At 42.0% G+C, this 20,063-nt stretch overlaps 1 protein-coding gene and 1 pseudogene across 1 annotated transcript in view; both read left to right on the forward strand.

Annotated features, from left to right (window-relative positions):
- The window catches only part of LOC135969112 (uncharacterized), a 93,594-nt gene that overhangs the window by 63,996 nt on the left and 9,535 nt on the right, over window positions 1–20,063 (forward strand). Inside the window, exon 9 of the mRNA XM_065537913.1 lies at window positions 19,871–19,984. The gene's annotated coding sequence lies outside the window, so the exon portion shown is untranslated. The remainder of the gene's footprint in view (window positions 1–19,870; window positions 19,985–20,063) is intronic.
- The window catches only part of LOC102140387 (protein cordon-bleu-like), a 50,642-nt pseudogene that overhangs the window by 9,013 nt on the left and 21,566 nt on the right, over window positions 1–20,063 (forward strand).

A 20,063-nucleotide genomic window follows, 5' to 3' on the forward strand; every position in this document is an offset into this window, starting at 1 on the left:
AAGTGATTTTCATAAAGAACAAATTGGGGGGAATCATTCTTCCCAATGTAAAGGGTTACCATGTATGGCTATAGTAATCAAGATACTGTGGTACATGGATATAGAGAGTGGAAATGATAGATCATGGATACTTGGAAGGGTGAGGGGTAGAAGGGAGGAAGATGATGAGAAATTGGCTAATGGGTACAATGTATGTTATTCATGTGATGGATACACTCAAAGCCCTAACTTGGCCACTGAGCAATCTATGCATATAATAAAATTGCACATGTACACCAATATTGTACAAATAAAAAGAAAAGAGAGTGTGGTAATGGCAGAGAGTACACACATAGATCAATGGAACAAAAAACCCAGAAATATACTAATGCAAACTTGCTCAACTGATTTTTGACAAAGGTATAAAAGCAACTTAATGAAGGAAGGATAGCGTTTTCAACAAACAGTTCAGGAGCAATTGACATCCATAGGCCAAAAAAGTGTACTTTTTACCTGAACATCCCACCTCATACAAAAATAACTCAAAATGGATCACAGACTTAAGTGTAAAGCATACAGCTATAAAACGTTTTAGAGGGAAAAAAAAGAAAAACACAGGAGAAAATCTTCATGATTTAGGGCCTAGCAAAGTGTTCTTAGGCTTGACACTAAGGTTTATCCATGTAAGAAAAAATACATTAAATTGGACTTCATAAAAAATTAAAAGCTTTGATCTATGAAAGGTCCTATTAAGAGAATGAAAAGACAAGCTATAGACTAAGAGAAAATATTTGCAAGTCACATACCCAACAAAGGACTCGTATCTAGGATACATGAAGAACTTTTGGGCCAGGCATGGTGGATCATACCTGTAATCCCAGCACTTTGGGAGGCCAAGGCAGGCAGATCACTGGAACCCAGGAGTCGGAGACCAGCCTGGGCAACATGGCAAGCTACAATCTCTACAAAAAAATATAAAAATTAGCTGGGTGTGGTGGCGCGTGCCTGTAGTCCCAGCTACTCAGGAGACTGAGGCAGGAGAATTGCTTGAGCCCAGGAGGTCGAGACAGGAGGTACCACTGCGCTCCAGCCTGGGCGACCCTGCCTCTGGGGTGGAGATAGATTAAGACACCCTATTTTGATTTCCTAGTGCTGTACCCGGGTATGAAGATTTATATAGCAAAGGCCTGTTTTTTTCATTAAAGTGATGTTCAATTAAACTTGGTTACTGAGAAATTCCAGAAGGCAAACAATTCTTCTTTGGATTACCAGGGGCCCTAATGTGCTACATACTCAGGTTTGGGGAGTCATTCTTCTTTGTAACTATCCAACCTGGTAGCCAGACGGCCAATGAGTTTCATGCCTGCACAATGAGCCAGAAAATGTTCATGGCCCCGAATTTTTGTTTTTATCTTTTTTTAAAAATTAAACTTTCTATTTAGAGATGACTGTAGGTTCACGTGCAACAGTCAGAAAGAGCACATTGAGATATTATGTACCCTTTATCCAGTTTTTCTCAGTGGTGACATCTTATAAAACTGTACTATAGTATCACAACCAGGACATTGCTACAACCTATCACTCTTGTCCAGATTTCCCAAGTTTTACTTGTAATCATTTGTTTCTGTTTATGTGTTCTATGTATTTCGTTATATGCATTTTTTAAAATAAAAGATCTTTTTCACTAGAAGTTTTATGCAGTTGTATCACGTGTAGGTTCATGTATCCACCAACACAATACAGAGGTGTACTTTCACCACAAGGAAGCTTTTGTAACCATGCCTACATTTTTTTTGAGACGGAGTTTTGCCCTTGTCATCCAGGCTGGAGTGCAGTGGTGCAGTCTTGGCTCACTACAACCTCTGCTTCCCAGGTTCAAGCGATTCTCCTGCCTCAGCCTCCTGAGTAGCTGGGATTACAGGCACCTGCCAACATGACCAGCTAATTTTTATATTTTTAGTAGAGACAGGGTTCACCATGTTGGCCAGGCTGGTCTGGAACTCCTGATCTCAGGTGATCCACCCCCTCGGCCTCCCAAAGTGCTGGGATTACAGGCATGAGCCACCGCACCCGGCTGCCATGCCTACCTCCTATATGATCCATTCCCTAATGCCTGGTACCCACTAATCTGTTCCCCATCTCTATATTTTTGTCAAGAGTGTTATATAAATAATCATACAGTTTATAACCTTTTAAGATTGGCTTTTTTTTGTTTCACTAAGCAAAATTCCCAGGAGTTCATTCAAGTTATTGCATGAACCAATACCTGATTTCTTTTTTTCTTTTTTTGAGACAGAGTCTCATTCTGTCACCCAAGCTGGAGTGCAGTGATGTGATCATGGCTCACTGCAGCTTTGAACTCACTCAAGCAATCCTCCCACCTCAGCCTTCTGATTAGCTGGGACTACAAGCATGTGCTACCACACCCAGCTAATTTTTAAATTTTTTGTAGAGACAGGGTTTCACTATGTTGCCCAGGCTCATCTCGAACCCCTGGGCTCAAGCAATCCTCCTTCCTCAGCCTCCCAAAGTGCTTGGATTATAAGCTTGAGCCACTGTGTCTGGCCCCTGATTTCTTGTTATTGCTGCATAGTATTCCATGGCATGGATGAATTATAATTTGTTTAATCATTAATCTGTTGAAGAATGCCAACAATGTATGAATGATACAGTTTTTCTACTTATTTGCCAGCATGTGTGTTGTTAACTATTTTTTACTTTTAGCTATTCTGATAGGTGTTTAGTGATATCTCATTGTGATTTTAATTTGTATTTCCCTTATGGCTAATGATGTTGATTGAGCATCTTGTCATGTGTGTTTGCAATCTATATATCCTTTCTGGTGAAATATCTATTCATATGTTTTGCTCATTTTCTAATTGGATTGTTTGAGTTTTGAGAGGTTTGTTTTTTGACAGGGTCAATTTTGCATTGCTATAAAGAAATACCTGAGGCTGGGTAATTTATAAGAAAAGAGATTTAATTGGCTCATGGTTCTGCAGGCTGTACAGGAAGCATAGTGGCATCTGCTTCTGGGGAGGCCTCAGGAAGCTTCCGATCATGGTGGAAGGCAAAGCAGGAGCAGGCATATCACATGGTGAGAATGGAGTGGCCAGGACCGAGAGAGGGAAGTGTGTATGTGTGTGTGGAGAGAGAGAGAGAGACACCACACAATTTTAAATGACCAGATCTCATGTGAACTCAGAGTGAGAGCCCACTTATCACCAAGGGGGTGGTCCAAGCCATTCACAAGGGATCTGTCCCCATGATCCAAACACATCCCACCAGGCCCCACCTCTAACATTGGGGATTAGATTTCAACATGAGATTTGGGTGAGGACAAATATACAAACTCTATCAGTTATACTGCATAGTTGATGAAGTCTGGGCTTTTAGTGTACCTATCACCCGAATTGTATACATTGTACCCAATGGGTACTTTCTCATCCTTCACCCACCTCCCACCCTCCTACCTTTTGGAGTCTTCTCCAATGTGTATTATTCCACCCTCATTATAGAGTTCTGAAACCAGAAATCAGCATCTTGGGCTGCCTGAACTATTCTCAGATCACTTCTCTCACCAATTGGGGAAACTTCCAGGACAGAAGAAGCCAGCTGACTTCTGTACATATATATGGTTCTTGCCCAGGAGCCTCCATGTGATTCTAGAGCCAGTCCTACACACACACACACACACACACACACACACACACACACACACACACACACAAAATAGGTACAACTGCCTCAGGAAGTCATATTTTAAGGAATTCTTAAACTGCCCTCCTGAGTACCCCAAAATGTCTCTTGCTAAAGTTTAATCATGTCTGAACTTTCCAGCATCAGAATCATTTGTCTGGACTAAGGAATTCCAGAAAACCTCCCTAAAAATGCAGATGTGTCACTTATGAGGACATTCCATGATGAAGTTCGGCTCTGTGGGATTAGAATGATACCTTTTGATTTGAGCTGTGTGAAAGGTCTGAAATGGTGCTCAATGCTAAGAAATAGGAACTCCAGTTTACATTAAGAGGTGGGACAGGGAATGATCCTGCCCAGCCAGGTGTCAGCAGGAGATGCTGGGACTCAGACAGGTGGGCCAGAAGGGGAGGAAAGTGCCAAAGGAGGAGTGGGGGCATGCTGAGTACAAACTTTGCCTATTTCATAAATATGCCTGGATCATGCCCTGGTGGGCCCCTCTATTGAGTTGGGTAGCTAGATGCTTGTTGACTTCTGCCTTATCTACCTACCAGAAAAACCCTAAGTAAAAGCTTTGAAATTGAATTCAATAAAAATGAGTTTATGAATCCAGTGTACTTAGCCAAAATGAGGGATGAGGACGCCTTCTGGTTGCAGGAGGGCTTTATTCTTTGTTTAGTTTCCTCTTCTGTGTTTCCCCTTTCTCCTCAAAGGCAAGCCATCACTGAGGTCCTAAGGAACTCAATTGTCAAGTATCGAAAACTGCCAGTTTCTATAAGGAAGGGAGTCAGTCTCAGGTGGGAGGATTTAACCTGGAGCTGAAGGCAATAGGACAATCTTTGCACCCTGCCTCCAGAAGTAAGCATCCCTTCTGGCCTGGCGCGGTGGCTCATGCCTGTAATCCCAGCGCTTTGGGAGGACAAGGCGGGCAGATCACTTGAGGTCAGGAGTTCAAGACCAGCCTGGTCAACATGGCAAAACCCTGTCCCTAGGAAAAATACAAAAATTACCCGGGGATGGTGGTGTGCACCTGTAATGAGGCGCTTGAACCCGGGGAAACAGTGGGAGAATACATCTTTAAAAAAAGAAAAAAAGTAAGCTTCCCTTCTGCCTGGGATTAACCAGGGTCATGGTCTTTTTCACCTTTTTTTTTTTGGAATGAGTCTTGCTCTTGTCGCCAAGGCTGGAGTGCGGTGGCACGATCTTGGCTCACTGCAACCTCCGCCTCCTGGGTCCAAGCAATTCTCCTGCCTCAGCCTCCTGAGTAGCTGGGATTACAGGCGCCCACCACCATGCCCAGCTAATTTTTGTACTTTTAGTAGAGAAGGGGTTTCACCATGTTGACCAGGCTGGTCTCGAACTCCTGACCTCAGGTGATCTGCCTGCCTCGGCCTCCCAAAGTGCTGGGATTACAGGTGTGAGCCACCACGTCCATCACCAGTGTTATTTTATAGCTCCCCTCCCAACCACAGACATAAACAACTAATGAAGTAAGGGTGTGTATGTCCAGCAACACAGCTAATTTCTGTCAATTGACCAATGCTCAACAATTGACAAATTAGTAGATTGTGCTTGAGTTGACACTTTTACAATCCAATGCTTCATAAAACAGATGGTTGCTTGTTTTATTCATATATAAGTGACTCTTAGTACATCAAAAGGATGTTTAAAACAACAAAAGAATAATCAAAAGCACAATTTATCACCTCGATTCTTAACAGACTCAAGCCATATAATGATACCAGCCTTTGGTTAAATAAGCAAAATGACAGATTGCCAGCAGAGGTATTGAGGCAGGCACAGTCCCACTCCTGATGGATTCTGGCCATGACACCTGTACACCAAGCTGGTGTGTTTAGGTGTGGCCCAGGAAGTGGGAGATCTGAGCATTAAGATATTCCAGACCTCTTCACATTAGTAGTCATAAAGGAAGTGCAATTTGAGAAACAGCAGAAATAAAATACACTTAGGAAGCTAGTAAGGTGTTCTGAGACCCAAATGAGAATGGGAAAGAAATGCATCTTTAGTGCTGATGCAGTCAGGAGCCTTTCATGTTGAGCCTTTCACAAATGAGGTGTGAACATTTTCAACTGGGGTAACAACCTCTCCTCCATTTTTGTTGATCTAATTTTCCATTTCAGTTGCTCCTTCTCTGTACCCAGCCCCACTGTGGGACTGCATGCTAATTATCTCATGGTGGTTATACCATCTGCTGAAAAAGCTGGCAGCTGGGCAATCCCCATCTTCCAAAATTGTGGCCTCCCTCTACCTACCCTGGTACAAAAAAACAGAAGGCAGCGTGTTGACCCCTGTACCCTGCTCCAGGGACTGAATCACCTTCACAGATTGGAGCAGAAACCTAGAACTTAACCCATTCTCCAAGCTGGAGCCTCTGCCTGTGGGGTTCCATACTGAGGTTTTGGGACTCAGCATATACCTATACATTGCCTATGTGGTGGACCCGATGACACGGTCAGTATGACACAGTGAAAGTAATTGATAAGAGTACCAGGCATGTGAGGTTTGTGATCCTAGGTCTGATGTAAAGGAACTAGTTAATTTCTTGGCTACTGCTTTTACCTCTATCAGTAGCCACCTGGGTACACATGATAGCTGTTTGGTCACAAGAGTGTGAGAGAGTATAGATGATTCAGAATAATCTCATCCTCAACCCTAGCAAAAGAACTGAAAGGACATGGCTTATTCATAGATCAGTTGTATCATCTTTTCATAGAAAGGACAGCACAGGCTGAACATAGTGGTTCATGCCTGTAATCCCAGAATTCTGAGAGGCTGAGGCAGGAGGATTGCTTGATGCCAGGAGTTCAAGCCCAGCCTGGGCAATATAGCAAATGCCATTTATAAAAAAAATGATTAAAAATAGCGAGGTGTATGGCCAGGCACGGTGGCTAACACCTGTAATCCCAGCACTTTGGGAGGCTGAGACGGGCAGATCACCTGAAGTCAGGATTTCAAGACCAGCCTGGCCAACGTAGCGAAACCCTGTCTCTACTAAAAATACAAAAATTAGCTGGGCGTGGTGGTCCACACCTGTAATCCCAGCTACTCGGGAGGCTGAGGCAGGAGAATCACTTGAATCTGGGAGGTGGAGGTTGCAGTTGGCCGAGATGACGCCACTGCACTCCAGCCTAGCGACAGAGTGAGACTCCATCTAAAAAAAAAAAAGAAAAAATTAAGATATGGTGGTGTATACCTGTGTCCCAACTACTTGGGAGGCTGAGGCACGAGGATCGCTTGAGCCCAGGAGTTTGAGGTTTCAGTGAGCTGAGATCATGCCATTGCACTCCAGCCTGGGTGGCAAAGCAAGACTCTATCTCAAAAAAAGAAACAATGAAAAAGAAAGGCGGTGTGATCTTTATTCACACCCCCTCTCTAAAAGTATTCTTAAACTTCAGAATAGAAGCAAGGAACATAGGTGTTACACTGGAAAATCATTCCAAGCTGGCAGTATGGAAGAAGGTGAGCAGGGCACACTGTCTCTAGACTAATTTCCCTCCAATTAAGCTTTGAAGGTTTGGTAAGAATAGTTGATGAGATGAGAACAGTAGTTATACACCCTTTCTTTTACATATATTAAAATATTCTAGGCTGGGCACGGTGGCAGTGGCTCAGAGCTGTAATTCCAGTACTTTGGGAAGCCAAGGTGGGCAGATCACCTGAGCTCAGGAGTTTGAGATCAGTCGGGGGTGTGGGGGTGAGAACATGGCAAAACCCTGTCTCTACTAAAAATACAAAAATTAGGCTGGGCATGGTGGCTCATGCCTGTAATCCCAACACTTTGGGAGGCCGAGGTGGGTGAATCACCTGATGTCAGGAATTCGAGACCAGCCTGACCAACATGATGAAACCCCATCTCCACTAAAAATACAAAAATTAGCCAGGTATGGTGGCACGCGCCTATAATCTCAGCTACTCAGGAGGTTGAGGCAGGAGAATCATTTGAACCCGGGAGGCAGAGGTTGCAATGAGCCAAGGTTGTGCCACTGCACTCCAGCCTGGGTGACAGAGTGCAGTCGCACTTTAAAAAAAAAAAAAATTAGTCATGTGTGGTGGTGCACATCTGTAGTGCCAGCTACTCGGGAGGCTGAAGCAGGAGAATCGCTTGGGCCTGGGATGCGGAGGTTGCAGTGAGCCGAGATCATGCCACTGTACTCCAGTCTGAGCAGCAGAGCAAGACCTTGTCTAAAAAATAAATAAATAAATAAATTATTAACACTTTATGACAACTGTGAGAGAAGTAATGAAGAGAGAACAATATTCACTATCACCTCAAAAATTAGCAGAATTAGGGAGTAAACTTTGATTTGATCAGGAAAAAAAAAGTGGTTTGTTTCCCTCTTTTGAGCCATTGATTTGATCTCAAGGGGACACACCCTTATTGTTGTACAGCTGAGCACTGATATTAATAACAAGAGGTCAATCACATTTTCCCCTATAACTCTCACTTCCTTTTACTTACCATATTTTGTGACTGGGTTTTTGCAATTTTCTTCTATTGTCATGACCTTGAAAAGAATATAGTCAGCTTCTACCCATTTGTATTAATGTAGGAGAGAAGTGATACAGCTACAAGAAAAGTGTAGATAAACCAAATGTCAAAGAATCATAGGCTGTTCCAACTGGAAGAGCCATAGAAATAACTGAAGCCAGTTCATCACGTTTATGTTTGGAAAAACAGAAACCCAGAGAGAGAAGGTGGCAAACCTGATGATTTCCATTCCTGTTCTCTTTCCAGAATATGATATATGACTTTATTGCCACACACTTTCCTTTCTAATTGTGATTTGTAAAGGTTATTAGCATTCCTGGGACATGTAGCCAATTTGGTGTTAAAAACAATAGATCCAGAGCCATACAAATGGTAGGGAAAGGTAGACCCAAATTAAACATTAATCCTGAACGATCAGATCCAGAGTCGACTCTAGCTTTCATTGGTTAAGTGCTGGCTTTCTCCTAGGTTCTGTCCCTGGCCCTCTTTTCTTCTATTTAGAGTAGCTTTACATTCAGGGTTGGTCTATCCGGCAAAAGTAAGTCTAACTCTGAATTAGCCCCTCCTGCCCCCTGGCAACTTCCATCCTATTCTTTGCCTTTATGAATTTGTGAATTTGATTATCTCCTATTCCAAATACGAGTGAGATCATGCAGGTTTTCTCTTCTGTGTCTTGTTTATTTCACTTAGTATAATGTTCCCAGCTCCATCCATGTTGTTGCAAATGGCAGAATTTCCTCCTCCTCCTCCTCCTCCTCCTCCTCCTCCTCCTCCTCCTCCTCCTCCTCCTCCTCCTCCTTCCCCTTCTTCCCCTTCTTCCCCTTCTTCCCCTTCTTCTTCTCTTTCTCCTTCTTCTTCACAGTGTCTTGCTCTGCAGCCTCAGTCTCCTGGGCTCAGGTGATCCTCCTGCCTCAGCCTCCTGAGTAGCTGGGACTATAGGTGTGTACCACCACACCTGGCTAATTTTTCGATTTTTTGTAGAGACAAGGTCTCATTATGTTGCCCAGGCTGGTCTCAAACTCCTGAGCTCAAGCAATACTCCTAGCTCAGCCTCCCAAAGTGCTGGATTGCAGGTGTGAGCCACTGCACCCAGCCTTTCCTTCTTTTTGAGGTTGAATAATATTCCATTATATATCTATACACCACAGTTTCTGTATCCATTCATTCATCAAAGGACATTTAGGTTGTTTCTACACCACAGCTACTGTGAATAATGCTGCAGTGAACATGGAAATGTAGCTATCTCGTCAAGATGCTGATTTCATTTCCTTTGGATGTATACCCAGAAGCAGGATTGCTGGATCATTTGGTAGTTCTATTTTTAATTTTTGAGGAGCCTTCATATTATTTTCCATAATGGCCGTACTAATATACATTTTTACCAGCAGCGTACAAGAGTTCTCTTTTTTCCACATCTTCACCAACACTTATGTTTTCTCTTTTTGATAGTAGACATTCATTCTAACAGGTTTGAAGTGATATCTCATTGTGGTTTTGATTTTCCTTTCCCTGATTAGAGATATTCAGAATCATTTCATATATCTATTAGCAATTTGAATTTCTTCTCTTGAGAAATGTCTATTTAGGTCCTTTGCCCACTTTTTAATTGGCATATTTGTGTTTTTGGCATTGAGCTATATGGGTTCCTTATATATTCTGGGTATTAATCCCTTATTGGATATATAGTTCACAAATATTTTCACCCATTCTGTATGTTGGCTTTGCATTTTGTTGATTATTTCCTTTGCTGTGCAGGAGATTTTTAGTCTGATGAAGCCTCACTTGTCTATTTTTCTTTTATTGCCTGTGCTTTTGCTGTCATGCCAAGACCAATGTCAAAAATACTTTTCTCTGTTTTCTTCTAGAGTTTTGTGGTTTCAGATCTTATGTTTAAGCAATCCATTTTGAGTTGATTTTGTATATGATGTGAGCTAGGGGTCTTAGTCTTTTTCTGATGCTGTAACAGAATACCAAATATTGGATAATTTATAAACAATAGTTTATTTGACTCACGGCCTGGAAGCTGGGAAGTCAAAGAGCATGGCGCCTACATCTGGCAATGGCCCTCATGCTCTATCATCTCATGGCAAAAGGGCAAGACAGAGAGAAAAAAAGGGGACTGAACTCCCACAATAACTGCATCTCCATTGATAGCAGCATTAATCAATCCATGAAGGTGAAGCCCTTATGTCCTCCTAATCATCTCTTAAGATCCCACCTCTTAATACTCTGACAATGGCAATTAAATTTCAACATGAGTTTTGGAGGGAACATTCAAATTATAGCAGGGTCCAATTTCATTCTTCTGCATGTGGATATCCAGTTTCCCCAACACCATTTGTTGAAGAGACTATCATTTCCTCATTGTGTGTTCTTGGCACCCTTGTTGAAGATCAGTTAACCATAAATGCATGGGTTTATTTCTGGGCCCTCTATTCTGTTCCATTGGTCTGTATGTCTGTTTTTCTGTCAGTACCATACTGTTTGGATTGCTATAGCTGTGTAATATAATTTGAAGTCAGGAAGCATGCTGCTTCTAGCTTCTTGAATTATTGCTTTGGCTATTTGGTGTTCCATACAAATTTTAGGATTCCTTTTCCTATTTCTGTAAAACATAATTGGGATTTTGGTAGGGATTGCATTTAATCTGTAGATTGCTTTGGCTAGTATGGACATTTTAACAATATTAATTCTGCCAGTCTGTGAACAGGGGATGTCTTTCCATTTGTTTGTGCTTTTAAAATTTCTTCCATCAATGTTTTATAATTTCTAGTATACAAATTTTTCACCTCTTTGGCTAAGTTAATTCCTAAGGATTTTATTCTTTTTGCTGCTAATATAAATGGGATTTTTTAAAATTTGCATTTCAGATAGTTTGTTGTTAGTTTATGGAAATAACATTAATTTTTTAACTTTTATTTTAGGTCCAGGAGTATATGTGCAGATTTCTTATTTAGATAAATTGTGTGTCGTGGACATTTGGTGTGCAGATTATTTTGTTGCCTAGGTAATAAACATCGTACCTAATAGGTAGTTTTTTGATCCTCACCTTCCTCCCACCCTCCGTTTTCAAACAGACGCTGGTGTCTGTTGTTCCCTTCTTTGTGTCCATGTGCACTCCATGTTTAGCTCACACTTATAAGTGAGAACATGCAGTATTTGGTTTTCTCTTCCTGCATTAGTTTGCTTAGGATAATGGCTTTCAGCTCCATTCACATTGCTGCAAAGGACATGATCTTGGGTTTTCTGTTTTTGTTTTTGTTTTGTTTTGTTTTTGAGACAGGGTTTCACTCTTGTCACCCAGGGTGGAGTGCAGTGGCACAATCTCAGCTCACTGCACATTCCATCTCCCGGGTTCAAGCGATTCTCCTGCCTCAGCCTCCCGAGTAGCTGGGATTACAGGCGCCTGCCACCACACCTGGCTAATTTTTGTATTTTTAGTAGAGACAGGGTTTCACCATGTTGGACAGGCTGGTCTTGAACTCCTGACCTCAGGTGATCTGCCTGCCTTGGCCTCCCAAAGTGCTGGATTACAGGCGTGAGCCACCGCGCCTGGCTAATCTTGATTTTTTTTTTTTTTTTCAGTATCTTGCTCTGATGCCCAGGCTAAAGTGCAGTGGGGTGATCTCGGCTCACTGCAACCTCTGCCTCCCAAGTTCAAGTGATTCTCCTACCTCAGCCTCCAGAGTAGCTGGGACTACAGGCGTGTGTCACTATGCCTGGCTAATTTTTTGTATTTTTAGTAGAGATGGGGTTTCACCATGTTAGCCAGGATAGTCTTGATCTCCTGACCTTGTGATCCGCCCGCCTCAGCCTCCCAAAGTGCTGGGATTACAGGTATGTGCCATCATGCCTGGCCAATCTTGTTCTTTTTATGACTGTACCCCATAGTATATATGTACCACATTTTCCATGGTATGTATGTACCATATTTTCTTTATCCATTCTACCATTGATGGGCATTTAGGTTGATTCCTCTTTTCTATTGTGAGTAGTGTTGCAGTGAACATACGTGAGAAATGACACTAATTTTTGCATATTGGTTTTGTATCCTGCAACTTTACCCAGTTTATTTATTAGTTCTAGCAGTTATTTTGGTAGCATCTGTACAGTTTTCTGCATATATGATCATGTCATCAGCATATATAAATCATTATACTTCTCTTTTTATTTGGATGTCTTTTATTTCTTTCTCTTGCCTAACTATTCTGGCTAAGATTTCCAGTACTGTGTTGAATAGCAGGACAAGAGTGGGCATTCTTGTCTTGTTCCAGATCTTAGAGGAAAAAATTTCAGTTTTTCTCCATTGCTTATATGATGCTTGTGATGGTTTTTAATATTTGGCCTTTATTTTGTTAAGGTAAGTTCCTTCTGTACTTATTTTGTTGAGGGTTTTTATCATGAAGGGATGTTGAATTTTGTAAAATACTTTCTTTGTGTCTATTGAAATGGTCATATGGTTCTGCTTTCATCTAATTAATGTGGTGTATCACATTGATTGATTTGATATATTTGTGTATTGAACTGTCCTTGCATCCCACTTGATCATGGTGTATAATCCTTTTAATGTGTTATTGAATTTGGTTTGCTAATATTTTATTAAAGGTTTTTGCATCTACGTTCATTAGGGATATTGGCCTATAGTTTTCTTTACTTGTGATGTCTTGTCTGGCTCATGGTATCAGAGTGATGCTGGCCTTATAAAATGAGTTTGGAAGTGTTCCTTCTTCCATTTTTTGGAAGAGTTTAAGAAATTTTGGTATTAATTATTCTTTGAGTGTTTTGTAGAATTTTCCAGAAGCTTGTCTAGTCCTGGACTTTTCTTTGTTGGAAGCTTTTTGATTACTGACCCTATCTCTTTGTTTCCTTTCTTTTTCTTTTCTTTTTTTCTTTTTGTTGAGACAGAGTCTCACTCTGTCACCCAGACTGGAGTGCAGTGGTGTGATCTTGGCTTATTGCAAGCTCTGCCTCCTGGGTTAACGCCATTCTCCTGCTTCAGCCTCTCGAGTAGCTGGGACTACAGGCGCCCGCCACCACGCCTGGCTAATATTTTTGTATTTTTGGTAGAGATGGGGTTTCACCATGTTAGCCAGGATGGTCTCGATCTCCTGGCCTCGTGATCCGCCCGCCTTGTCCTCCCAAAGTGCTGGGATTACACGTGTGAGCCACTGCACCCGGCCTTATCTCTTTGTTTCTTATTGGTCTCTTCAGACTTTCTATTTCTTCTTGATTCAGTCTTGGTAAGTTGTGTGTTTCTAGCAATTTATTCATTTTTTTCTAGGTTATTCAACCTAGAAACCTAGGTTGTTCATAATAGTCCCTTATGATCCATTTTCTGCATCATCCATTGTAATGTCTCCAGTATCATTTCTGATGTTCTTTTTTCTTTCTCTTTTTTTTTCTGTCACTGTCTACCTAGAGATACATTTCTGATTCTATTAATTTGTGTTTTCTTTCTTTTTTTTCTTAGTGTAAGTTTGTTAATTTTATCTTATTGATTGCCTGTTTCATTCCACTGCTGTCTGAGAAGATACTTGGTATGATTTCAATATTCTTAAATTTGTTAAGACTCATTTTGTGATCTAACATGTGATCTATCCTGCAGAATGTTCCATGTGCACTAAAAGAGAATATGTATTCTGCTGCTCTTGGGTAGAGAATTCTGTAATGTCTGTTAGGTCCATTTAGTCTATAGTGTTGTTCAAGTAAGCTGTTTTTTAATTGATTTTCTGCCTGGATGTTCTATCCATTATTAAAAGTGGGGTATTGAAGTTTCCTACTGCTATTATAGTACTATCCATTCCTCCCTTCAGATCTGTCAATATTTGTTTTAAATATTTAGGTGCTCTGATGCTGGGTGCATATATATGTATAATTATTATATTTTCCTGCAGAGTTGATCCTTTTATCATTCCATAATGACCTTATTTGTCTCTAGTGACAGGTTTTGACTTAAAGCCTATTTTGTCTGTATAAGTCAATCATGCATTTTTTAGCACTTATTCTGGAAGCCTGTTTTCACAAGTTCCGTTAAGCCCCATGTAGGAACAGTTCACTTGAAGCACATGCAGCAGTTCTCCAGTGGTAGCAACATTTTTGCTCAATGGCTAGACCAGGCAATAGAATGTTCCATTAAGTGTCAGGATGTGGAAACTAGTAGATTCCTAGAACTAAGACGCCACTCTGGGATCACCAGTTTTTTAGGCTTCATTCATGTGAGGGTAGAGAGACGTGTCCATCCATATATCTAGAACACCATTTATTTCATGAATGAATGACTCTTTTATGTGAATGAGCAAACCCTCTAGTGTAGGTTTAGGTAGATTGGTTGCAGTTTCTCAGTAGCTGCCTCTGGAGTGTGGACTCACAATTAGTGTCTTTATATGCAAACTAAGTGCGGCTGGAATGTGTTCATCACTGGGGGTACTTCAGATATTAACTGCCCCTAGAGTATATGTATATCTACATGTACATGTATATAAGTGTTTGTGTATCTCACACTGTCTCTGCAGAGTATTTTTAAGTAAATTGTAGGTCATATAACAAATCTACTCTCCCATATATATCTGTCTACATGGTTCCCCTACATAAAACTCTTTTCTTCTATGATTCCTTGTTGCCTACAAAATAAAGTCCAAATTCCTTCAAGTGACCTATAGAATGCCCCTGTCCAGAACAGCCCCTACCTCTTCCTTGCTTGTGCTTTATGGTCTAGTGGAGAATTGCCAAACTGCTTGTAATTAGCCTCCATCAACAATACTGCTGTATGCCTGTGTTTTGTGCTCATGCTCTCCCCCTGCCTGGTAAACCTTTCCCATCTTCACCTGGCTCTTTTTTTTTTTTTTTTTTTTTTTTTGAAACAGAGGCTCGCTCTGTTACCCAGGCTGACGTGCAGTGTAGTGGTGTGATCTCGGCTCACCACAACCTCCAACTCCCTGGTTCAATTGATTCTCCTGCCTCAGCCTCCCGAGTAGCTGGGATTACAGACACACACCACTACGCCTGGCTAATTTTTGTATTTTTAGTAGAGACGGGTTTTCACCATGTTGGCCAGGATGGTCTCAATCTCCTGACCTCGTGATCCGCCCACCTTGGCCTCCCAAAGTGCTGGGATTACAGGCGTGAGCCACCGCGCCCGGCCCTCACCTGGCTAACTCCTATTCATCTTCTGTGACTCAGTTCCAGGCATCAGTCCTTCCAAAAAGCTTTCCCGTAACCTCATTTGGAGTTAAGCTTATTCATTTTATCTAACACTTGTATAGTGCTTACTCTGTGTCAGGATTTAGTCTAAGCACATTTAATCCTCACAACTCTATGAATTAGGTTTTGTTATTATCTTGATTTTCAGATGAGGAAACTGAGGCACATAGAGGTTTAAGTTGCCCATGTTCACATAATTTGTAAGTGACAGATTCACACTTCAGATCCAGGCTATCTGGCTTTGAAACTGCCTTTGCAAAAATTTTAACAGTGAGAAAATTATGGCAATGAGGGAGATCCGATCTAGCCAGTCCCCATCTTTCCTTTAGCCTTCAAGCTACCCTTAATTATTCCTGGGCTTAGGCCAAGCTAACTTTGGGAGATATTTAGTTTATGTTTTATTTTTATTTTTATTTTGAGACAGAGTCTTGCGCTGTCACCAAGGCTGGTATGCAGTGGTACGATCTCGGCTCACTGCAAACTCTGCCTCCTATGTGCAAGTGATTCTTGTGCCTCAGCCTCCCAAGTAGCTGGTACTACAGACGTGCACCACCACACCTGTCTAATTTTCGCATTTTTAGTAGAAGCAGGGTTTCGCCATGTTGGCCAGGCTGGTCTGGAACTCCTGGCCTCAAGCGATCTGCCCACCTCAGCCTCCCAAAGTTCTGGGATTACAGACGTGTGCTACCACGCTGGGCCTATAGTTTAAATGCTAATAGCCCTTCCCCAAAACTCAACTTCCTTTTAAAAGCTAATGAGAGACCACCAGGTTAGGAGGATAGAGGAGCCTGAATTCTGCCAAAGTGTAGACATAAATGATTGCCAACCATTATTCCAGAGATCACCAGATATGCAACTTCCCCATTTACTCCTGCAGATAACATCGCTATTGTAGAACCTAAGATTGGCTTTTTGAGATATCATTTCAGGTTTTCTGTGTGTCTGACGGACTGATGGCTCCACCTGAACCTGCCAGCCACTCCTGTGGTCTCAACCAAAAGTGACTCAGTGCGCATGAGGACCATTTCCCACATCCCCATGTTTGCACCCCTACCAATCAGCAGCAAGCACCTGTTGCTTAGCTACCCCCACCCCTTCTCCTAAACTGTCTTTGAAAGACCCTAGCCCCTAAATTATCAGGGAGACTGATTTCAATGATGACTCCATCTCTCACATGGCATGGCTAGCCTCATATCTATTAAATTCTTTTTTTGGGGGGTGGGGGCGGGTAGAGGGTCTCACTTTGTCATCCAGGCTGAGTGCAGTGGTGCAGTCATGGCTCACTGCAGCCTCAAACTCCCAGGCTCAAGAGATCCTCCTATCTCAGCCTCCTGAGTAGCTGGGACCACAGGTATGTGCCACTGCACCCTGCTAATTTTTGTATTTTTTGTAGAGACAGGGTCTCGCCATGTTGCCAAGGCTGGTCTCCAACTCCTGGGCTCAAGTGATCCACCTGCCTTGGCCTCCAAAAGTGCTGGGACTACAGGCATGAGCCACTGTGCCTGGCCTAAACTCTTTCTGTATTGCAATGCTGTGGTCTGATTTTGTCTGTGCTGTGGGCAGAAGAACCCATCAGGCAGTTATAGCTTTGGAGTCTGTGCTCTTAATCCATATGCAGTGCTACTTCCCAAGGGCACATCCTCTGTATTCCGGCAGCACCCTAGGCATGCTTGTATCTTAGCATTTAGCATAATAATTCAAAAATGCTTCATTTTGTATGTGCCTGCTAGTTTACCATGAGGCTCTTAAAATGTATTAATATCTGAGGCAGTATGGTATAGTGGTTAAGATCATGGAGTTTGGAATTAGTTAGAATTGGGGTTAAGTTCCATCTCTGCTATGTATTGAGTGTGTAAACTTAGGCAAATTATTTAACCTTTCTTTTCTTTTCTTTTCTTTTTTCTTTTTTTTTTTTTTTTTTTTGAGACAGAGTCTTGCTCTGTTGCCCAGGCTGGAGTGCAGTGGCACGATGTTGGCTCACTACAACTTCTGCCTCCCAGGTTCAAGCGATTCTGCTACCTCAGCCTCCCGAGTAGCTGAGACTACAGGTGTGCACCACCATGCCCAGCAATGTTTTGTATTTTTAGTAGAGATGGGGTTTCACCATGTTGACCAGACTGGTCTCGAACTCCTGACCTCAGGTGATCTGCCTGTCTTGGCCTCCCAAAGCGCTGGGATTGCAGGCATGCACCACCATGCCTGGCCAAATTATTTAACCTTTCTATGACTTGCTTTTTTCACCTGTAACGTGGGTATCTTCTCATTCCTAGCTGGTGCTTTTCCCTAGGCTTGAACATTTCCAGTCTATTTCTGAGCCCTCCATGGTTTGTTTCTGACCATCTGGACAGAAAAAGAGAGGACAATTCCAGCCTTGTCCTGAACATAAAACCACTAGCATCGACCTGAGTTTATTTTGTGCACTGTGTGCTTTGACTCATGTCCAGATCCTCTTCCTCACTCTGGAACCCCCTACAGATCCCTCATGATCTGGCTAGAGACCATATAAAGTGGGGCTAAGAATACCTCACAGGGTAATGGAAAGAATGAAATGACATGATGTATCTAAAGCACCTGGCAGAGGGTCTTACATAGTAAGAAACTCTGAGTAATGCTTGACACTTATAACTCATTATTAATATCTCTCCATCTCCAGCAACCAGCACGGTGCCTGGACAATAGACATTTGAGAACTATTTGTTGAACTGAACTATTTTGGAAAACTTTAGGCTGACATAGATATCTGACGCATATCTTAGTATATATGATTTCAGAAATGATTCTCTGTAGTTAAGTAGAACGTGCTACCTCACTTTGCTAGGGCACCCAAAAGAGTTTTACCTCCAAAGAGTAAACAGCCCTGTAACTCTCCAGTCATGCAACTAATAAGCATATCTTTCTGGTCCTTGAAGCCATCAATTTTAATGCAGCTGAAGCTCAGATGGGATAGCTCATCACTTTGAAGTGAGACTTGTTATCGTAAGTCATCTCATCATCATTCAAAATGAAAGAGAACCCCATTTCATTTCCTTTCCTTAGAATAAGGGCTTCAGAACTCCCCAGGGCTAGCTTGTCTCATTGGATCTCTGACCTTTTCACTATTGAAATTCCTATGCAAATTTCCTTCTCAGCATCCCAGGGCTTTGATCCTTTATGCGATGAATTTTATTTGTCAAATGGATGAAAAATGCAGTTATCAGACATGCCCAGGTCACCTTTGGAGAGTGTTGTGGTAACAAATGTCCCCAAATGCGACCATTGATTTTCTCTTCCTTTGAGAATCTTGAAGAGCCTCTAGGTCAACCCCATTATCATCAGTGATCACTTCTCAGAAGTTTAGGTAGAGAGAGAAAGTGGATGAAATTTAACTGAATTTGTGTCAATCCCAGTCACTGTCTAAAATCTGGCAGTTCAACTAAACCTCTGATAGTTGGTTATGTTGTCACTTTTCTCTTTTTCCTGAAAACTGGTATATGGAACCTCCCACCTACCACCAACATGCACGAAAAAGCCCAACTAGCGGAGGGTTATGGATACACAGGTGCTGAGGGGATTTAATTTGAGGAAAGAATGACTCTAGTGTGGTTTTGATCAGGAGAGGCTGCCTGGAGAAGGTCTCTAGCCAGACCGTGAAGGACTGGTAGGGGGTTCCAGAGTCGAGGAAGAGGATCTGGATGTGAGGCAAAGCACGTAGTGTGCACATAATAAACTAGGGTGGATGCTAGTGGTTTTATGCTCCGGGCAAGACTGGGATTTCCCTCTCTTCTGTCCAAATCATCGGAAACAAACCATGGAAGGTCAAGAGACACAGAGGCTGAAAATGTTCACCCCTAGGGAAAAGCACTTGCTAGGAGTGGGAGGTATAATTTCTTTTCTTTTCTTTTCTTTTTTTGGAGACGATGTCTTGTAATATTTCCCAGGCTGGAGTGCAGTGGCTATTCACAGGCACGGCCACAGCTCACTGCAGTATTGAACTCCTGGGCTCAAGTGATCCTCCCACTATGTCCGGCAGAAAATATGATTTCTGATCTTTATTCTACCACTGACTTGTTCTGTAATGATGGTCAGGTCATTTAAACCTCTCTTAGATCATTTCCTTGTCAATAAGATAGATGTATAATCAGGCTACCACACAGAACTGGTGGGAGGATTATATGAGAGCTCACAAATATCCATCAGATATAAGTTACTGAGATACTATTATTAAAATGTAGATATCACAGGAAGAGAGACCACCTTCAGTCTTGTCAACTTGCATCCTATTGGATAATCAATGCCAGCTGCTCAAGGACCCCACGAAATCAGCATCAAGTACAGAGAAGAGAGAGAATTTTTTTTTAAACAAATGAAGAAACCAAATCTCAAAGAGCTTTAATTGCTACCCAGTTGTTAAGCAGGGACTATGCCAAATTATTTATCATAAATGTAAATTACTTCACTGTTTTGTGCCAAGACCCTGGAAACCTATTTGTATCTCTTCGGAAGGCCCTGCCTTCTACAGGAAGGTTCTGCCAGACATGGTGGGAGGATCCCTTGAGCCCAGAAGTTCGAGGCTGCGGTGAGCTATGATTGTGCTGGAAATTGGTGAGAATTTCAAGGGTAAGTGGAAAGTTACTGAGGAGAGTATTTTGGAGGTTGGCAGCTAATCTCAGATACAAATAGTTTAATCACTTCATGT

This window comes from Macaca fascicularis, chromosome X (genome assembly GCF_037993035.2).
Source record: "Macaca fascicularis isolate 582-1 chromosome X, T2T-MFA8v1.1".
Classification (NCBI taxonomy): Eukaryota; Metazoa; Chordata; class Mammalia; order Primates; family Cercopithecidae; genus Macaca; species Macaca fascicularis.